This window comes from Megascapheus bottae, chromosome 7, assembly GCF_031878675.1.
Source record: "Megascapheus bottae isolate mThoBot1 chromosome 7, mThoBot2.hap1, whole genome shotgun sequence".
Classification (NCBI taxonomy): domain Eukaryota; kingdom Metazoa; phylum Chordata; class Mammalia; order Rodentia; family Geomyidae; genus Megascapheus; species Megascapheus bottae.
Window position 1 is genome coordinate 21,854,171 of NC_143515.1, and position 6,277 is coordinate 21,860,447.

At 41.8% G+C, this 6,277-nt stretch overlaps 1 long non-coding RNA gene across 1 annotated transcript; it reads right to left on the reverse strand.

Annotated features, from left to right (window-relative positions):
• Positions 1–3,372: 3,372 nt before the first annotated feature.
• On the reverse strand, positions 3,373–6,071 carry LOC150060413 (uncharacterized). Its single transcript, XR_016536126.1, has 3 exons — positions 5,722–6,071; positions 5,014–5,074; positions 3,373–3,577 (listed from the first exon to the last, which is right to left on the reverse strand). It is a non-coding gene; the product is annotated as an uncharacterized LOC150060413 (long non-coding RNA).
• Between the last annotated feature and the right edge of the window lie 206 nt (positions 6,072–6,277).

Sequence of the window (6,277 nt, forward strand, 5' to 3'; positions counted from 1 at the left end):
AAGATCACCCATTTCAGGATCACCAAATTATTCAATAAGCAGCCAGTGTCCCTGTGCTGAAGGTTTTCAGAATATAGAACTCATTTTATTATGGAATTTTCTGGATGTCATGAGGGTTTCAGTTATAGACTACATTGCTTAACTCTTGAACTGTTACATTTTCTTTTCAATGCAGAATGCAAAGGACCAAGTGGAACACAACCCTGGAAGTTGCTGGAGAGTCGTCATGAAGAATTGTCCATACATTTGTAGCTGGACTGGGGTTGACTGCTATGAGATGAATCTCTGAGAAGACTCCTGTCCCCTTTTCATGGGATTCATGCTGGTGGATTCTACGTATTCTCATCACTAAGTTGTGTTGCCTTGAATATGGATAATTTATGAGTAAGGGATCTTGTCATAAATTAGAGAAACCAGCTCTAACCAATGCAAATATAAAAGAAATTTGTGAGAACTATTAGTAAATAAGAATCAAAAGGGGACAAGGTAAATTGAGGGGATGAGTAGAGAGAGATGGTGAAGAATTATGAAACAGGTGACATTGATCAAAACCCATTATTAAACTGACATATTAAATTGAAACTTCCTTATACAATTACTTAAAGATAACCCAATAAATAAAAAGAAACAGGAAAAACAGGATAACAATGATACTGATTATTTCACTGTTCTTATCTTTCTGTTAGCAAGACTATAGATGAGTTGTAAAGGTAAAGAGAAAAGGTCCAATTTGGCTCATAATTTTGGAGGTTCCAGTCCATTTTTTACATGCAAGAGGGGGATGGGAGACTGCAAATAAATGGGCATATGATGTTCCATATTTAAATGATTTTAGGTTTCAAATCTAAAAAATGTATGTTTCTATTTATTCCATGGAAAATTAAACACTTTCCATTGTAACTGTGGAGACAGAGGTATTAGGAGACATGGAAAAAGCACAGAAACGTTTCAGTCCACCCACACACATTTGGTTGTACATTCATGTTGGAAGCTAGGATAAATCATATCATTTGTTCACAGCCCTACAAAAACACCTCTGTTCTTGCAGAATTCTGGACCACAGATTGTACCAGCATGTTCTGCTCCACATTTTCTTCAGGATCCAGTCAGACAGAGCATGGTGATACAGGATTTGTGACATCCATCGGTCATACAAGAGCCACTCACTTGCTGGTAGCAATTTTCCTTTTTCTTTCTTTTTCCCTTCCCTTGCTCCTTCCTCTTTTCCTTCCTTCCTTGTTTCCTTCCTTGCTTCCTTCATTTCCTTTTCTTTCTTTCTTGTCTTCCTTTCTTCCTTCCTTCCTTCCTTTTTTCCTTTCTTTCTCTTTCTTTCCTTCTTTTCTTTCTTTCTTCTTTCCCTATCCCACTCCCTTTCCCTGCCTCTCTTTTCTTCATCCCCCCATTCCTAAGTCTTCAGCAAAATTAATAAAAAGCATTATTATATTGACCACAGCATTGTGCATGTGTGTGCGTGTGTGTGTTTGTGTGTGTGTGTGTGTGTGTGTGTGTGTGCAATTCAATACTAGTAGAATAATTTTACTGGGCTGAGAGCACAGCTCAAGTGGTAGAATGACAGCCTAGGGAGCTGGTACCCTGGTACCATCACATTGACCAGATGCACAACATGTTTGTGTGTTTCAAGCCGGTTCATCTATGGACATGGCTCATTACAGTCCTGTATTTTCACGGTCTACATGCCTTCCAATCTTATTTTAGTTTGGCTGACAAAAACTTCCTCTGACCTTGGGTCACACATACCTAGATTTCTCCCTCCACTTTCTGTTCTCTTCATGTTGTCAACATTTATCTGAGGAAAGAGAGAGTTTCATCCTCCTGTACGTCCTCCTCTTCCTTTACCTCTTCCTCCTCCTTCTCTTCATACTCCATTTTGAGCAAGTTAAATACATTGTGCAAATGGAAAGCAATTTTAAAATTGTATGACTTTTTAAATGGTCTATATTGAGCCATATAATTCACCATTCTAATAAGATTAACACTGAGAAATTACAAGTATGGTAGTTAAAAATATTTCCAAAAGTCAACATCTACTCATGATAATTCAAAGGCTATTCATGTCTATGGAAGACAGCAATAGTGGGAAAAATAGTGATTTAAAGTGTATGGAAAAATCTAAGAGTCGAGTACAGGAGTTTGGCCTAGTGGTAGAGTGCTTGAATAGCATGCACAAAGACCCAGGTTCGATTCCTTGGTACCACATACATAGAAAAAGCCAGGAGTGGTGCTCAAGTGGTAGATCTCTGGCCTTGAGAAAGTCCAAGGACAGTACTCAGGCCCTGAGCTCAAGCCCAGGACTGGCAAAAAATTCTATGAGAAATATCATAATCAAGTGATGAAATAGTTCACATTTTATCCATCAGATTTTATTCAATGCTGAAGTGTTTGCTATCACTTCCTAACATACAAAATTATGCAGGATGTCTTCCTCGAAATGCTAAAAAGCAAGAAAAAAAGGAGACATTAAGTTGGCATGTTTATTTGCTGATAAAAATTTGTACAAAAATATCGAGTACTAAAAAAATTAATTGATTACTATCTTATATTTAGAACAACCTGCTTGGATTAACTAGCATGTCTCATCTTTGCAAATGAACCCCAATTAATGCTAAAACAGCTTCCTCCCATGCCATGACTTGTGAACTCTATTAAATCAGGAGAGGCATTGGCATGTTTCTATTGCTACAGACAGAAAACCAGAGTGCAGAAAATTCTGTCCCGCTGCTAGTACAAAAATCTTCAAGGGACCTACAGAGTCTGGCTGCCTCTGAGAAGCTGTGTCAGCAGATGGAGGCTGCAGGAGGAGCAGCTGGGGCAGCCCAGACTCTCACTTCTGCTTCCCTGGGAGGTTTATGTTATGACTTGTATCACTGTGGGAGGATACTTATCATACTGCAGACAGTAATAAGTGGCCGCATCTTCAGGCTGCAGGCTACTGATGGTGAGAGAGTAATCTGACCCAGATCCACTGCCACTGAACCTGGATGGAACCCCAGAGTTCAAGTTGGATGTTTTGTATATCAGTTGCTTAGGAGCTTTCCCTGGTGTCTGCTGATACCAGGCTAGCCAATTGCTAATGCCCTGACTGGCCTTGCAATTGATGGTGACTCTGTCTCCTGGAGATGCAGACAGGGAAGATGGAGATTGGGTCATCTGGATGGCACATCTGGAACCTGGCAGTGAAAACATAAAGAAACAATTATCCTCCTTGCTAGCCATGTTACAAGAGGTTTTCCATGAAGTCCCAGACAGCTCTGGATTTACTAGGCTGAGTCAATGCCCAGCACTGTCCTTCTTTACCTGAGAGGTAGAGCAGCAGGAGCCCCAGGAGCTGAGCAGGGGTCCTCATGTCCATGCTGTGTGCTGACTGGACTGACTGCTGCCCAGGGTGTGGGCAGACTCTGAAGAAGTGCTCAGGGCAGTGGGCTGAGCTCTGGGCACATGCAAATTAGCGGGGGCTGGGCAGAGCTGGGCACAGCTGCAGGCTTGGCTGTCCTCAGTGAGTCACCACAGGCCTTGTGTCCACAAGTGTCCACAGCAGAGGAGAGACACATACATTTCTCTACAGAAAACAGAGACCACTGGATAAGAGAAGAAATGCTTTAAGACTGCTTTACAAATGTCTGGTGTACAGAAGCAATTCCTGTAACAGGGTATGTCATAAATATATTAAAACACATTCTTGGTTCTTCATAAATCTTTTCTTCACCCAATAATTCTTACTGGAAGAAAATCACTTTCTGCTTTTCTAACCAAGTGGTTCTCAAATTAAAAACTGCTAATATTCTTTCTTCCTTCCTTTTTATTTCTCACTCTTTCCCTTCCTTTTCGTTTTTCTCTCTACATCCTTACCTCTTCCACTCTCTTATTCTTTCTCATTCCTTCCTTCCTTCCTTTTTTATTCTTTCTTTCCCCTTTTTCTTCCTTTCCTTTATTTTAGTTTAGGTTTGTCCTTGGGGCTTGAACTGAGGTCTGGGTGCTATTAGGTTTTTCTCTCAAGATAAATGCTCTGCCACATGAGCCACTCTGATTTCTGGCTTTTTCGTGGCTAATTGAGATAAGAGTCTCATTCTGTTTCTTCTACAGGCTATCTTTGAACACCCATTCTCATGCCTCACACTCCTGAGTAGGTAGGTGGACATGTATTAGCCATCAGCATATCATTAAAATTTAAATCTTTCATTTCTCTGTGGGTGGGGTATATGTATATATGTATGTATGTATATGTGTATGTACGTAAAATCACCCTACTGGATGAACTAAGGGTCTAGGTGCCGTCCCTTAGGTTCTGTACTCATGTCTAGCATTCTTTATCACTTGAGCTACCAATCCACTTTCAAATTATGCTTGGCTAAGGGAGACAATGATCTCTGGGACTTTAAGTTGAAGCACATTTTGGCAGATGTATTTAACTCTGATTTCTCAGTAATATCTCATAATTGCTCCACCACGGAAACATTTCCTATCTTCTATTCCCATTATTTAAATAGACTGTACTTTTCCCAATTTGAGACCACTCATATTTTTCCACTTTTATCATTTGGTGTTACTTCTCACAGTCCATGAGCATGAAGTGTGAATTGTTGATACTGGCCATACTTACTTCAACAAAACCACTGCTCCCAACCAAACATGCCCATGGCTTTATCCTTGTCCGGTTAGGGAAATATTTTGTCTGCCCAGATATTTCTATTGCTGTTTATATCTCTACAAGAGAGAGAGAGACACAGGCAGAGAGAGAGAGACAGACAGACACAGACAGACAGACAGACAGACAGACAGACAGACAGACAGACAGACAGGCAGGCAGACAGAGACAGAGAGAGAGACAGAGGGTGGGGAAGAGAGGGAGATAGAATAGTCTTGATCTCTTCTCAAGCCAGGAAAAATGTCCTGAAGAAACATCTTAGATCTGGATTGAACACAGAAATTTGATTACTCAGATGCCTTTCTTTTGAATCTCCTTCCCAGTTTCACAGCCAGAGGAGCCATTTTTACCTTCATCATATATGCTTGAGTGTAGGAATCCTGAGAATCTCAGTGATTCATCACAATGCATCTAAGTAGGGTAAAGGAAACAGATGCTATCAATATCATACTATGTTCTGGTTAGGTGACTACAGAGTCATTTTTCTAATTATTCATGTAATTTCAGCAAGTATGGAAATGTCAAGACTGATTTAAACTTTCACCAACTAGAACGGCCTGGAGAGATTTGGGTCAGGACTCTGTGTCCAGGGCTGATATTCTTGCCCTAGACTCTGAAACAGTGACCTTCCAGAGATGATGGAGCTGAGAACCTGGAGGTGACAAAGGCCCTGTCCTGTGGTGGCCTTGTCTGCAGTGGAGGAAAATGCTCCCCACTCCCTGGGGTTGAGCCCAGCCTGAAGGCCATGAGCAGGGGGAGAGACTAAGTCATCAGGAGCTCAGAGTTTGCCTGCTCTGTGTGGCTGGCTGACTTCCCTGTCGTTCTCACCAATCATGAGGAAAGTCATCAAATATCCCTCACCCACAGTCTCCTGTCAGCCAGCATGTCTTCTCCTCACACACACGAGGGGGACATATGAATCAAGTGTGTAAATTTTAAGTCTATTGTATGTCTTGCTCATGGCTGAGGATTCTGAAAAAAACAGTACCTGTGACAGAACTACAATTTCAAGCTCATCCATCTCCAGTTTCTCCCACACACACTCAATTATGTCTCACCAGAACCTCTTAGAAGGTGAGGCCTTCAGTGTGTTCTGCCTTTCTGAGAATTCACAAGGTCCAGTCATGCTGGCTGTGCACACATGGCTTTCCACCTCGGAGGCAGCTCTTGTTCTTACACATCCAGACCCACCACTGAACTCAGATTCTCACTCCATTGCAAGGGTTCTGGTTCAAAGGAGCACCATTCTTAGAGTGTGTTTATCACAGTTAAAAATATAAACATGCACGTGGAGTTCCAGGTTAGTGTGAGCAGTGTCTCAGGCACAGGTGCACCATGGTCGCTGTGCAGCTAGCTTGCCAGCCTCAGGTTCTGTGGAGAAGAAGGAAGCAGCCCTCCTGCTCTCCAAGTCTTTCAGGATCTGCACACTGGGAAGGTGCAGATTGTGAGGTTGGCTTGCCCTCTGGTGGCAGACTTGTGACATCACAATCATTAGGATTTTCCATTTGGTGTCTCATTGACTAGACCATGAATGAATTTTTCCTCCAATACTCACAAACCCAGTCCTGGCACATTGGTTTCAAGGCCAGATTCAGTAGAAAAGTCCAATGAATC